At 37.7% G+C, this 15598-nt stretch overlaps 1 non-coding gene across 1 annotated transcript; it reads left to right on the top strand.

Annotated features, from left to right (window-relative positions):
* Positions 1-14889: 14889 nt before the first annotated feature.
* LOC141722006 (small nucleolar RNA R71) lies at positions 14890-14996 on the top strand. Its single transcript, XR_012575044.1, has one exon. It is a non-coding gene; the product is annotated as a small nucleolar RNA R71 (small nucleolar RNA).
* Positions 14997-15598: the final 602 nt, after the last annotated feature.

Genomic DNA, 15598 nt, shown 5'->3' with positions numbered 1-15598 from the left:
TTTGCTATTCATTTCAAGTATAAGTTTTCCAACTTCTACCTCAATTATTCTTTAAGGGAATATTATTTAAATAATAATATTCAGATATTTCTTTCATATCGGGACTGATTTATTTTAACAAATCAGTATTACTCCAAATATTCTTAAAACTGTTTTTGAGTCATCAAAATGAATTTAAAAAGGGTAGAGCGGATCCCAAAACTTGTTTTCAAATTCAAGATCTTCCATTTTAAGGGGACTTGAATACTCGCTCAAAAGTCTAGGGGATCCGGCTCTATGGTGTATTTTATATTCGCAACAAGGTTGCAGTTTTGGTAAATGAATTGATTACTTACCCAACATTCGGGAAGTAAGTCCATCTATTGAGTCGGCATAAGCAACATGGGCTCAGTGGGCGTCCATGATAGTGTAAGTGGCTCAATGGGAGTCCATCAAATGCATAAGTGGCTGAGTGGCAGTCCAGCATAAGGTCCTATTGCGACCAGGGTGATGACCAGTGGGGAATTCATCCATCTACTAGTAGAAAAGGTTACTTATTGGTATCTTTGCCTGATCAGCAAGATATCAGGTTTATGCCAAAATTCTTTTCTTTCCAAATTCATTGGATATTACAACTCTGTTCATACTTTACATGACAGAGATTTTCAGGAAATGTATGAGATATATATATATATATATATGGATATATATATATCAGGACTTAATGAAGTATCTCGTAACTTCATTATTTATAATGATATTTCAAAGATTGAATCTATTCAAGTCTTATCTAGTAGTCTCATGTGGGAGATGAACTTTGAAACTGATTATAACTTGAACGGTGGTAGTTCAAGTAGTATTTGGATATAAGTATATTGGAGTATCTTGTAACTTCATTTTTTTTTAAACTTATATCTAGTAAATGATTATCTTATGCATGACAAAGATTTTCAGAAAAATGTTGAGACAAGGTTAGATATATGAGATCACCTTGCAACAGTATTTTTATACAGTTATGCACTGGAACTCTGTGTGTATTATGCATGGAAGAGGACTTCCAATATCTTGAAAAGTATATATGTATATATATATATACTGAATATTTTGCGACTTCATCTCATTAAGATATCAACTTGGTTCATTTCTTTTGACCAAGACTTTCATGAGTACTATGAGAAGGCTTATATATTGTTAATAATTATACATATTATTTTGGTGGGCTTGCTGCTCACCCTTGCTTTCTTCTTTCATCACACAACAACAGATAGAAAAGATGAACAGGACCAAGCCCCGATTCGCAAGCGATTAGGAAACGTTCCGCAGCTTTCTGGAAGCGTTGAGGACGCTGTAGCTGAGGTAGAAATTACCAATAGGCTAAGTTTTCAACTAATAATGTACCAGACTTATGTATATTATGAATTGTAATAATGGCAAAGAAATGTAAATTTATTCAGAAACCTGTTTAAGGTGCATTGGCATATAATTGTGGAATAAAATGACTTGTGATTATTTTTAGATATTCATCTCTGAGGCTATAACTTGTGGTGTGTTTGTTTAATGGTGGGGTCACCGTACAGAGTAGTTGATTATTTATTAAGATTGGGTGTTGCTAAGGGAAATGGAACTCGTGACAACCCGGATCCCCGACCCCGGATTTGGGGGTGTTACAGAAGTGGTATCAGAGCTCAGCGTTATAAACCTCACAGATGAAGTGACGTTAAGATAATAAGTACATTAAGATAAATAAGAACTCTTGCCAAGTTCATAGTCGGGCTACCTAACGTATTACTGACAGTTAAAACCCTTACGGGAACCCTTATAAATATCGTGATAGTAACATAGTTCGTTCTCGTATAGGGCAGCGGGGCACCGAACCCTGAGGTTCAGGAGCATCAGCATGAGGATGTTTTATTACAAGCTGGAGATCAAATTGTGAATCCGATGGAGTCCCCTAATGAGGGACCGGATGAGATTCATATTGAGAATGTTGCGGTTGAGGATGTTATTCTGGAAAGGATTGTGGCTGGGGAGGATCTCATGGAGGATCCTGATGAGAATAAAGAGAGGACCGCTGAGGAATTGATGACCGTAGTCAGGGCGACTACCAGAGCAAGAATGACCGTGAGGGTGGCACTAGAGGATGAAGAGTTACCGAGGGCATAAAGGTTAATGAGGGCAGAAGGAGTGGGGCCTTCCATGACCCCAATTATACCAGTATCAGACCCTCTTCCAGAGGTTCCTGTAAACATCCATGAGGTTCCACCAATTCCTGTTCCCTCCCCTGTACAAAGCCCAGCACCTACTGAGGAAATGCCACCTTTATCTCCTGCACCATTGTCACCTGATACCGTGCTTGGTTATCCGTTTGGATCTCCTGGGTCTGCGCCACCTGCACCCCATGGACTACTAGATGCTACCACTCAGGCTTCTCTTATCGCAGAGTATCAGATGACCCTGGGTGGCCTGTCCGAGGCCTGTAATGTTAGGAGTGATCTGTTGGATCGACTTACTGCACCAAGGATTGAGGGCGGGATACTTCCGGCGGGATTAGCTCATAGCATGGAAAGGATTGAGGCTACCACCCGTGTTATAGCTAGAGGCCATCTTGAGGGTCAGATTGATCCAGCTCTACTTGCAACTATCCTAGACCTCATCACCGCTTTAATGGAGCAGGTTAGGGATGTTGTGCATGCCCGCATTTCTTGATCCATAATAGTGTGCAGAGTCTGAACAATCTGACAAGAATTTCATGTAGCACCGCTTTTGGAAGGGTTAGCCTAAGTTATGAATGATTAGTTTTAATGACTAGATGATTATCTATGGTAGTACTTTTGGGATAGAATCGATCAGATTAAATGATGTAATTCTCTTTAATATGTTCAGTTGTTGTACCCTCGAACCAATGGTTATGTATATATTCGTTAATTTCAGTTCAGATCAGTTCGTGGTGATAAGTTCATATTGTCAATTGCACTATTAACACGTAAGAGAGTGTCAGGAAGTTTATCGAACTTGAGAATTCATAATTTGCAATCATGCAAGGACTGAACGAGGGAAAAACTTATGCAAAGTAAGTAAGACAAATATCCAGAGATTCTCAAAATTTTTTTCCAAGTAATATGGCCCCACAAGGAATAAGATTAGGGGGGGGCAAACCTTGAATGCGATAATCAGGGAGGTCGCAATTAAGATATAAGGAACCCAGAATATTATGAAGTGGAAAATGAAGATTTTAAATTAAAAGATGACCCCAATTATGGGGAATAGGGAGAAATATTTAGACTGAGAAAACAGAAGTCGAGCAAGATAGGAAGAACCGGAATGGTACTCCTATTGGGCAATCCATGGACCTGCCTAAAACAAAACTTATACTTTTACCCCTAACCACCACCTTGAGGAAACAATGTGGTATGAAATTCTTTCAGGACCTTTAAGTCGCTAAGCTCTCAGAGTTCCAAGGAACAAGCTGACCCAGTCGAGGCAAGAGCCTGGCTAAAGGAAATATAGGAATCATTTGAGATTCTAAATGATTGACGAATCACAAAAGACTGTTTTTGTCACTTACCCTCCTGAGAGAGAGACCACCCGCTGGTGAAAGGCCAAGGAAGGCACGGAGCAAGAGATTATAATAAACTGATTTAAGTTCAGTCAATTATTTTCAGGAAAGTACTTCCCAAGGTTATGGAGATATTGTAAAAGCTTTAGAGCCAGAGCAAAGGCAGACGAGTATGATGAATTATGAATCTAAGTTGTAAAAGTTGTCAAGATTCGTTCTGAGGGCACGAATCCAGAATGACGAGATATTTGAAATCAATGCTTATGTTGTGTTGGTTCATGAAATAATGATAAGAGAAAGGAAAATAAAAAAAAGAAAGAGGAATTGAAGTGGAAAGGAATATAAAGGCAATAGAGTTTGAGGAATGATAAGGGAGTTGGGTATGAGGAAACCCTAAAGACTCGTAGCAATAGAAATAGAAAAGTATGTAATCATCAGGATGAGGGTGATTCACCATGAGTTAAATTGATGGTTGAAGGCATAAGAGATACATATATTTTATTCCCTATAAGTTGGGAGGATCCGAGGAAACCTTGAGATAGTTCGAAGGATGAATAATAAAATGCGGATAGACTGAGGAGACAAGGAAGTACGAAATTAGGAAAAGTGGATGAAGGAAGTGACCTTCAAGAATGTGAAGTGTAAGACCGGTGGCTTGATACCAAAAAAGGGAGACGCTAGGTATGAAAGATATCCCAGCATTGAGGTGACTGTTGAGATAAACAACAAAAGTAAATGAGGAATTATTAAGAAGAAGTTCACGTTGAACATGACCAATATCTTCCAGAACATCCTTGTTATCGTTACCAAATTAGGCAAGAAAAGCGGATAACCATTGTTATCTTTTGGGAGGCCATATTGATTGACCTCATTTTGAATACAAATGTTATTCTGAAATTAGGAATATACTATCGAGGTGGGAATGATTGAATAAGACACCCTTATCAGGGATATATGACTTGATTTATTCATGGAAGGATGCAGGTACCTTTTAAAGGTGGAATTAAGGATAGAACATCGGTAACTTAAAATGAATCCTAGGGGAATGCATAAAGGTGGGCATTCCACCCTTAATAGGGACAGTATGAGTTTTGACAGTATGATTTGGAAAGGGTTAAGGTAACAACAACCTTTAAGAATCAGTGGAGAAATTTTTCAGAAGTATATAGACAATGGTTTTAGTATTAGTAAATGGTATTTTGATATGCCCTGTATTTAGGGAATACAGGAGGAACGATTCAAGGATAACCTTAGAGGTTTTACAAGGAGAAACGTAAAATTCAAAATTTTCAAGAATAGAAATGTTGATAAAGGAAATATGACGTAATTATATTGATGCCAAGTGAGGCACGTGTTAAACCACGAGAAGGTATGGATCGAACCAGTAATGGTCGAAATTGTTCAGGGCAATTAGGACTTAAGATAAAAGATGTTCTAATTATGATTGAGAGTCAGTCATGACAGTGATTAACCTCTAAAGACTGAGGTAATAACTTACGGAAAAATGGTAATTTTTTTTTTCTCATCAGATTTTAAGGAAAACATCTTCACATAAGCTGTGATTGAAATAAGGTAGAAAATTTATTTGGAGGTGGTTAAAATGACATTGACTGTAAGGAAATTTTACTATCAGGAAAGGCCAAAGAGGTGGCCGACACTTTAAAGGTAAGAGGATAATTATAGGCGCTTGTGCCAAAGGAATACAGTGATGATGGTTAAAGCTATGAAGGTTGTATTACGGTTTGGAAGATTGACATTCCTTCTGATGACTGTGCAATACCCAACCGTAATAGTAGTTCGGTAAAGGTTTAATTCGTGTAATCGCCAGGAGCGGGCTATCTATCTCATAAGGTACTATCTTGAGAATAATCCAGGACCATGTTTCAAAAAGGACTAAACGAACCTTTGAGTTAAGTCTTCTATTTAAGGCATACGATTAAGAATGGTATTAACCTGCTATCGTTGCTTTGACTGAAACTCTTCTGCAATTTTATCTACTTCATGTCATGAAAGTACGTCAAGTTCAGGAGTGTTCTTCATGAATCATGAACGGTGGTCATGTTACCTCCTTAGGAGAATTAGATACGAGATGTATGGACTCCGTATGGTTAGATATTAAGATTTCATGGAAAGTGAATGATGACAGTAGGTCAGTGGTGGACCATAGTAAGGCAGCAATGATTCTGCGAGTAATGAGCTAATTACAACCGTGAGAGTTGTATTGGAATGGATGTTGAGATTGAGTACCACTAATCGGGTCGTGGTAGTGTATAAGTTATCATTGATAGACTAGTTAAGTAGAGTATCTACCTATTGAATATTTATTCCCTCTTATGAAAAGAGAGTCGTATTACTATATGAGGAAGGTTGCGGTGCAAGCATAGGATTCTAGTAACGATGATGTCTAGAATGAGATCCCAAATTCGATTTTCGATATCGAGGGAGTTTCAAAGGTAATTGTGTATAAGCTCGAGGAAGAGCATGGGTCCATAGAATGATGGACGGAATAACAAAAATAGTTAGGCCTGTGAAATACGATGCTATAATACTTGATGTTGATATAAATACATATATGTTTTGTTCTCCTATGACAAACCTCTATAGTTCAGAGGTAGATTCCAAGCCATATATTTTATGGCAATAATTTTTTTTTACGTATATACAATTCGCTTCAGTTCGTTCTTTTCTATTCTCTTCATTTCATATAAACTGAGAAGAACAACCCTTCCAGAAGGGGATGTATTGCCGAATGACTATCTATCTGTGTGATAGAAGCCGAGTAGGATACCAGCTATTGTTTAATTGCTTGACAAGTATTAAAGGCTGGCCACCTTCTGTACTAACTATGCAATATAACAAGTGTTCATGATCATAGTGATCTCTCAATGAATTCTTTTACTTCTATATGATTGATCAAACTTTGGGAAATAGAAACAGCTGAAAAAGGAGTAATAAAGTTATGGTAGTATTCGGAATGGAAACACATTCGTGATACTAAGGTTGACGTGGTTATTAAAAGTTTATAGAACGCTAACGAGCAGAAGTATAACCAGTATAATATTAGGAACGGAAGGTAGTAGCGATTACGAACTGAAAAAGAATGGGTATTGAGAAGCAAAAGCTCTAATGCTAAAAGTTATAATGAGAGTCTGTGCAATAGACTTGAAAGAAATTGGAATGATCACTTAACACGGGTTGAGTTTTCTTACGACAATCGATCATATGTCAGTATTGAGGTATCGCCTTATGAGATCCTTGAGGGAAGACAATGTCGATCTCCCTTATGTTAGGATGAAGTTGTAGAGCGCAAGATGCTCGGACCCGCAGTAGTCCAAAGGATCAAGGATATAATAGATTTTAATCAGAGGACGGCTGATAGTAGCCCAAGATGGGAACATGAAGTATGTTGATTTGACACGAAAGGACAAGGAATAGGAAGTGGGGGACCTAGTGTTGTTATAGGTATTTCCTTGGAAAGGAAGGATGAGGTTCAGAAAGAAATGAAAGCTAAGTCCACGAATTGTTGGACCCTTGGACATATTAAGACGTATTGGGAGGATAGCATATGAGCTAGCCCTAACCCCGAACATGTAGCAGGTCGTAACGTGTTTCACGTATCAATATTAAGGAAGTGTAATTCAGATGCCAGATAAATAGGGGCATACGAGCGCATAGATATGCAACCCGACGTAACCTATATGGAGCAACCAGGAAGGGTTGTAGAGTGAAAAGGGAACAAGTGCTTAGGAGAAAGGTTATCAAACTATTCAGAGTTTGATGGAAGGACCACAATGTGGGAAAATTTACTCGAGAGTTAGAAAGTGCAATGCTAAGAGAGTATCCCTATTCATTTTCTATCTGATTCCGGGACGGAATCCTTTTAAGGAGGGGAGACTGTAATAACCCCAATTTTTTTGGAAAATTTTTGAAACCCTTATGAATAGTGTTTTTGCTGAATGAGAAAACTTTTCATGCCACACTAGGTAGGGGTTCTTTTATGGATATTCTGAGATTTTATTGGCACTCTATATGGTATATTAGTGTATGTAAAGATCGCCAGAATCCAATTCCGAACACTTTGATTTTTCCCGGAAATCCACTAGATACGGAAAGAATTGAGTATAAGGTAACATGATAAAAAGGATTTAAATTAAAGGATTATAAGAGAGGATCATAAAAGGATTATAATGTATTGAGAAAGGTTAAGGAAACCCAAGTAATAAGATCCCAGGTATGATCCCTCAAACGATAAACGAAAACGAAAGTTAAGCGAACCGTATAACAGATCAGCGGTCATTAGGCAAACAATTAGGAAGTTAATCAAAGAGATTAGTGGGGATGAGGTCACCCAACCAATGAGAAGAGGACAAGGAGGGAAAGATGACATCATAGCATGACACAAGCATGACATGGGAAGGAAGGAGGTGTGGTTGAATGAGAACCATACAAAGTCTAAGGTTAAATAGGTAATTAACTAAAACAAAACAAAACCAAATCAACCAAGCCAAATAATTCATTCTTCATCAAAACAAAAAGAAACCAGGGCATTGTTCTTCATTTGCTCTCGGCTTTTTCATCTTTAAAGGCAAGAAATTTCAAAAATTCAAGATCCAAGCTTCCTAAATTGGTGAGTTAATTCCCTAATCATCCTTATGCATAGTTAGGGCTATATCATGAGTTTAAGCCATCAATTCTTTCTCAATCTTCTTCATTAAATCAATGAAGAAGACAATGAATAGTGTTTTCAAGTTTTTAACTTGAAATTTTTCTTGTTTTCCTTTAAGATCCAAGCATCCCTAAGACTTCTCAAAGCTTCTTAAGGCTTCCTAGCTACCCCCACCACTTCAAGGAAGGTATATCATCTCCAAACCCTAGATTCCTATGTTTAATAAGATGATTTTGATTATTATGGTGATATTGTAGCTTAATGTTTGTGGTTTAGAGTTTGGGTTGAAGTGGTATTGAAATGGAATGGTAAATCTTGTTATTTTGGTTAAAAGAATGTAGTATAGTTAAATTCAAGCTTAGGCATAAGTATGAATGTTAAAATTGAGTTGATTTGGGGCCGTTGTAATGTAGTTTAGATGGAGGTTGATTGGGTTGTGAATTGGAGTTGAAATTGTGGTTGTTTGAATTGGTTTAAATTTGGGAAATCGCGTAAACATAGCCGTCGTAACGTCCGATTTTCTTTAGACTGTTTTTGTGCATAACATTAGGACCCGAGAAACCCCTACTAGATTATCACCATTGCCATGTCTAGATAGCTCGTGTTACGAGCTTCGTTTTGATATGTAGTTCGTTCGATTCCGATGCACGGTTTAGGAGAAACGACCGTTTCAAGTAACGGCATTTCGCGAACGAAACTTTTCCCCTCGCCTTACTTTAAAACATAGGTTAAAGACCAAAAAGGGTTAATTAGTGTATGAAACATTTATGTAAGGTGTAATAGGCAGTTGGTAAGACACTCGCGAAGGAATCGCCTTAAAACTCGTAATGGTTAAATTATAAAAAATGGTGGAGCCGAGGGTACTCGAGTGACTTAAGAGAATCAGTAAGCGCAAAACAAGCGTTAGAGTCTGAGTTGGTTAGAGTATAGATTTACAAGTGACTTTGGTTTAATTCCAACTTACTGGTTGCTTATAGGTTACCAGACTCGTCCCGAGCCATTCGTAACCCCCAGTCGCTCAGGAAAGTTTTCTACCCGTTATACTGTTGTTGTGATGTATATGTGTATATGCATGATCTTGCGATAAATGCATACTTGTTATTAGCAAATTCTTGCGATATATTGTAGCATGTGATATGGTATATATGCATGCCTGTTTCATATTCTTGGATTATATATCTGTTGGTTAAAAATGCTTACAGTTGCATAATACCTATGCTAAAGATAAGCGGTATTTGAATTTACCCTTAGTATAGGGGATCAAAATGTGAACATATTTCTAAACCGGGAGTCGAGGATCCCGAGTAGATTTTGTATATATGTATATATATATATATAATTATATATATATGGTTATAGTTTTCAAAACTATTAATCGAATAAGGGTTATTCGATAACTTTATATTATTTATTGAATATTATTTCGAATATTATTCGAGGGCTTATGACTCCTTTATTTTATTATTGAATATTATTTCGAATATTCATTCGAGGGCTTATGACTCAGTTTATATTATTTAATGATTATTAATTGGATAGTCATTTGAGGATGTATTGACTCCTTTATTTTATTTAATGAATATTATTTATAATATTCATTCGAGGTATTATGACTCCGCTTATTATTTAATAATATTCATTATTTTATTTAAGAATAATGTTCGATAATCAAACTTACTTTTGATATTCAAATAAAGATATTACTTTCGTATAAGTATATCTTTGATTATTTGCTATTCATTTCAAGTATAAGTTTTCCAACTTCTACCTCAATTATTCTTTATGGGAATATTATTTAAATAATAATATTCAGATATTTCTTTCATATCGGGACTGATTTATTTTAACAAATCAGTATTACTCCAAATATTCTTAAAAATGTTTTCGAGTCATCAAAATGAATTTAAAAAGGGTAGAGCGGATCCCAAAACTTGTTTTCAAATTCAAGATCTTCCATTTTAAGGGGACTTGAATACTCGCTCAAAAATCTAGGGGATCCGGCTCTATGGTGTATTTTATATTCGCAACAAGGTTGCAGTTTTGGTAAATGAATTGATTACTTACCCAACGTTCGGGAAGTAAGTCCATCTATTGAGTCGGCATAAGCAACATGGGCTCAGTGGGCGTCCATGATAGTGTAAGTGGCTCAGTGGGAGTCCATCAAATGCATAAGTGGCTGAGTGGCAGTCCAACATAAGGTCCTATTGTGACCAGGGTGATGACCAGTGGGGAATTCGTCTATCTACTAGTAGAAAAGGTTACTTATTGGTATCTTTGCCTGATCAGCAAGATATCAGGTTTATGCCAAAATTCTTTTCTTTCCAAATTCATTGGATATTGCAACTCTGTTCATACTTTACATGACAGAGATTTTCAGGAAATGTATGAGATATATATATATATGGATATATATATATATATCAGGACTTAATGAAGTATCTCGTAACTTCATTATTTATAATGATATTTCAAAGATTGAATCTATTCAAGTCTTATCTTGTAGTCTCATCTGGGTGATGAACTTTGAAACTGATTATAACTTGAACGGTGGTAGTTCAAGTAGTATTTGGATATAAGTATATTGGAGTATCTTGTAACTTCATTTTTTTTAAACTTATATCTAGTAAATGATTATCTTATGCATGACAAAGATTTTCAGAAAAATGTTGAGACAAGGTTAGATATATGAGATCACCTTGCAACAGTATTTTTATACAGTTATACACTGGAACTCTGTGTATATTATGCATGGAAGAGGACTTCCAATATTTTGAAAAGTATATATGTATATATATATATACTGAATATTTTGCGACTTCATCGCATTAAGATATTAACTTGGTTCATTTCTTTTGACCAAGACTTTCATGAGTACTATGAGAAGGCTCATATATTGTTAATCATTATACATATTATTTTGGTGGGCTTGCTGCTCACCCTTGCTTTCTTCTTTCATCACACAACAACAGATATAAAAGATGAACAGGACCAAGCTCCCGATTCGCAAGCGATTAGGAAATGTTCCGAAGCTTTCTGGAAGCGTTGAGGATGCTGTAGCTGAGGTAGAAATTACCAATAGGCTAAGTTTTCAACTAATAATGTACCAGACTTATGTATATTATGAATTGTAATAATGGTAAAGAAATGTAAATTTATTCAGAAACCTGTTTAAGGTGCATTGGCATATAATTGTGGAATAAAACGACTTGTGATTATTTTTAGATATTCATCTCTGAGGCTATAACTTGTGGTGTGTGTGTTTAATGGTGGGGTCACCGTACAGAGTAGTTGATTATTTATTAAGATTGGGTGTTGCTAAGGGAAATGGAACTCGTGACAACCCGGATCCCCGACCCCGGATTTTGGGGTGTTACATTTTCTGTCCTTGATCTCTATTTCAAATTCTTGGAGAAAAAGAACCCATCTAATCAATCTAGGCTTCGAGTCCTTCTTTGAGACGAGATATCGAATTGTAGTGTGATCAGTGAAAACTGTCACCTTAGTCCCAAGTAGATAAGATCGAAATTTCTCAAAGCCATAGACAATAGCCAAAAGTTCTTTCTCCGTAGTAGTATAATTCAGTTGAGCACCATTTAGGGTCTTACTAGCGTAGTAGACCACATGAAATATGTTGTTCTTCCTCTATCCAAGAACTGCTCGAATTGCGTAGTCATTTGCATCGCACATCATCTCAAAAGGTTCATTCCAATCAGGTGCAGTTATGATCGGTACCGTGATTAAACTCTTCTTCAATATCTCAAAATCTAGAAGACACTCTTCATCAAATTTAAAAGGAACATCTTTCTCTAATAGACTGCACAATGGCTTTGAAATTTTCGAGAAGTATTTGATGAAACGCCTATAGAAACCCGCATTTCCAAGAAAACTGCGAATTCCCTTAACAGAAATGGGTGGAGGGAGATTCTCAATGACCCCCACCTTGTCCTTATCCACCTCAAGACCCTTACTAGAAACTTTGTGCCCGAGAATAATGCCCTGACGCACTATAAAGTGACATTTCTCCCAATTGAGAACCAGATTGGTCTCAACACACCTTTTAAGAACATGTCCAAGATTTTGCAAGCATTCATCAAAAGAATCGCCAAAGACTGAGGAGTCGTCCATGAACACCTCCACATTCTGGCCAATTATGTCAGAAAAGATGGCCATCATACATCTCTGAAATGTGGCTGGTGCACTACACATACTAAAAGAAACTCATCTGAAGGCGAAAGTACCAAATGGAAAAGTGAAGGTAGTTTTCTCCTGATCTTCTGGAGCGATACAAATATGATTGTAACCCAAATAGCCATCCAGAAGACAATAGTACTCATGACCGGCCAACCTGTCAAGCATCTGATCAATGAAGGGTAAAGGGAAGTGATCCCTTCTAGTGGCTTTGTTCAGCTTCCTATAGTCCATGCAAACTCTCCACCCCGTGACTGTTCTAGTAGGAATAAGCTCATTCTTCTCATTTTCTACCACAATAATACCACCTTTCTTTAGCACATATTGAACCAGCCTTACCCATGAACTGTTAGATATAGGGCAGATGATCCCTGCATCTAGCCACTTAAGAATTTCCTTCTTCACCATTTCCTTCATGATTGGATTAAGTCTTCTTTGTTGCTCGACCGTAGGCTTGCTACCTTCCTCTAGCAGAATTTTAAGCATACAGTAAGAAGTGATGATTCCCTTGATATCTGCTATAGTCCATCCAATTGCTGATTTGAACTCTCTCATAATCCTCAAAAGCTTTTCCTCATCACTACCTGAAAGGTCAGATGCAATAATAACATGCAGAGTAGATGCATCACCTAAAAATGCATACCTCAAATGCTCAGGTAAAGGCTTAAGCTCAAGAGTCGGAGCTTCTTCAATAGATGGCTTAAGGCATTTAGGAGTTTTGTTCAATTCCTCAATTCTAAGAGATTGAAAAGGCATATCTATCTTCCTTTTCCAGGGATAAGCATTCAAATATTACAATTTTTCTTCACCTTCATCATCTTCACTATCCTAATTCCCCAACAAGGCTTTCTCTAAGGCATCAAACCTTATTAATTGATCAAGCTCTAATATGACAACCGAATCGACCAACTCTACTTTTAAGCACTCCTCATTATCCGTAGGAAATTTCATAGCATTGAAAACATTAAAAGTAACATCCTAATCCAGAATTCACATAGTGAACTCACCCTTCTGCACATCTATCAAGGTTTGGCCAGTTACCAAGAAAGGTCTTCCCAAGATTATGGGAATCTTCTTATCCTCCTCGAAATCAAGAATGACGAAATCGGCAGGGAAGATGAGTTTATCAACCTTGACCAAGACATCCTTCACAATACCTCACGGATATGTAATAGAACAGTCGGCCAACTGTAAGGTCATATAAGTCAGTTTGGGATCAGGTAAGTCCAACTGCTTGAAGATTGACAAAGGCATCAGATTGATGCTAGCTCCCAAGTCACATAAGCATCTGTCAAAAGACACTTTTCCCATAGTACACGGAATAGTGAAGCTTCCAGGATCCTTAAGCTTCAGAGGTAATTTCTGTTGCAGCACAATACTGCATTCCTCTGTAAGAGCAACAGTCTCTAAATCATCTAGCTTCACTTTCTGAGAAAGAATACCTTTCATAAACTTTGCATAACTAGGAATCTACTCAAGAGCCTCAGCGAAAGGTATATTGATATGAAGTTTCTTGAACACCTCCAGAAACTTCTCAAATTGCTTCTCCAGCTTTTTCTTCTGTAGCCGCTTAGAAAAAGGCGGTGGAGGATAGATCTGTTTCTCCCCTGTATTACCCTCAGGTGGAGTATACTCAACAATAGTCTTCCTTGGTTCCACTTCTTCATCCTGTTGCTCTACTTCTTTCTCAGCCCCAACTTCTTCAGTCATCTTTTGAGGTTGTTCAGGATTCGCAACCTTTCCAGACCTTAAAGCGATTGCCTTTACCTGCTCATTAGCTTTCCTCTTTCCTAACACTTCAGTGTCACTAGGTAGTGTACCAGGCTGACCATTTAGTAAGGCGTTGGAAATTTATCCAATTTGATTTTCCAAGGTCTTTATAGAAACAGCTTGACTATTGCACATAAGCTTCAATTCCTCTAATTCAGATTTTTCATTGGCTTGTTGCAGCTGGAGTTGCTGTCTAGGTGCATACTGTGGTTGCTGAAAACCAGGGGGGTTGTACTGCTTAGCTGGATACTGCTGATAAGGATATTGAACCACATTCTGAGCATTGCTCCAACTGAAATTAGGATGATTGCGGTTGTTGGGATGATAGGTGCCTGGCACTGGTTGCTGTGATCGCTGGTAGTTGCTTACAAACTGAGCTGATTCACTAGAAATTGCACACTGATCAGTCTCATGGGCACCAGCACAAAGCTCACAGACACCAGCGATTTGATTAACTCTATAATTAGCCAAAGTGTCCACCTTCATTGTCAAAGGCTTAAGTTGGGCAGCGATAGCAGTTGCTGCGTCCAACTCTAGAATTCCTGCGACTTTCCCCTGAGTCAGTCTCTGGGAAGGATTATGGTACTCATTAGCAGCCATCAGTTCAATAAGTTCATAAGCTTTATCGTAGCTCTTAGTTCACAAGGCTCCTCCTGATGCTGCATCAAGCATGGGTCTAGAAGTAACACCCAATCCATTGTAGAAGCAGTTAATAATCATCCAATCAGGCATGCCATGGTGTGGGTACTTCCTTAGCATCTCCTTATATTGATCCCAAGCCTCACACAGAGATTCCCCAGTTTGATGAGCAAACTGAGTGAGAGCATTCTTGATTGCAACAGTCTTCTCCATGAGGAAGAATTTAGTTAGAAACTTTTGCGCAAGATCTTCCCAAGTGGTGATAGACCCTGCTGATAGAGAATGTAACCAATACTTAGCTTTATCCCTCAGAGAGAATGGGAAAAGGCGTAGCTTGATAGCATCTTCAGTCATATCATTAACTTGAAAGTGTCGCAGATCTCGATGAAATCCCTGATGTGCATGTTGGGGTCTTCAGTAGGAGAAGCCTCAAACTGAACTAAGTTCTGTATCATCTGAATCGTGCTTGACTTGATCTTAAAAGTATTAGCCCTGATGGCTGGTCTGATGATGCTTGACTGAATGTCATTAATCTTAGGCTGAGAATAGTCCATCAAAGCCTTCATATTTTCTGCTTGATCTCCCATCTCTACTAAAGCGGGCTCTTCAACTTTCTCTTCTTCTAGCTTCTTTTCTTCCTCGAAAACTTCCTTACGAACTACCACAACTTCTTCCTCGGCTTTATCCAGTGTTCTCTTACGAGTACGCGAACGCGTATTCATACACCCTCGCGAGATTACCTGAAACAAGACAATGAAATAGGTAAGTAACAATGTCAGAGTCAATGAACTTTAACGACC

Source organism: Apium graveolens, chromosome 4 (genome assembly GCF_009905375.1).
Source record: "Apium graveolens cultivar Ventura chromosome 4, ASM990537v1, whole genome shotgun sequence".
Classification (NCBI taxonomy): Eukaryota; Viridiplantae; Streptophyta; class Magnoliopsida; order Apiales; family Apiaceae; genus Apium; species Apium graveolens.
Note: the sequence above shows the minus strand (reverse complement) of the source record. Positions and strands in the feature narration are given on the sequence as shown.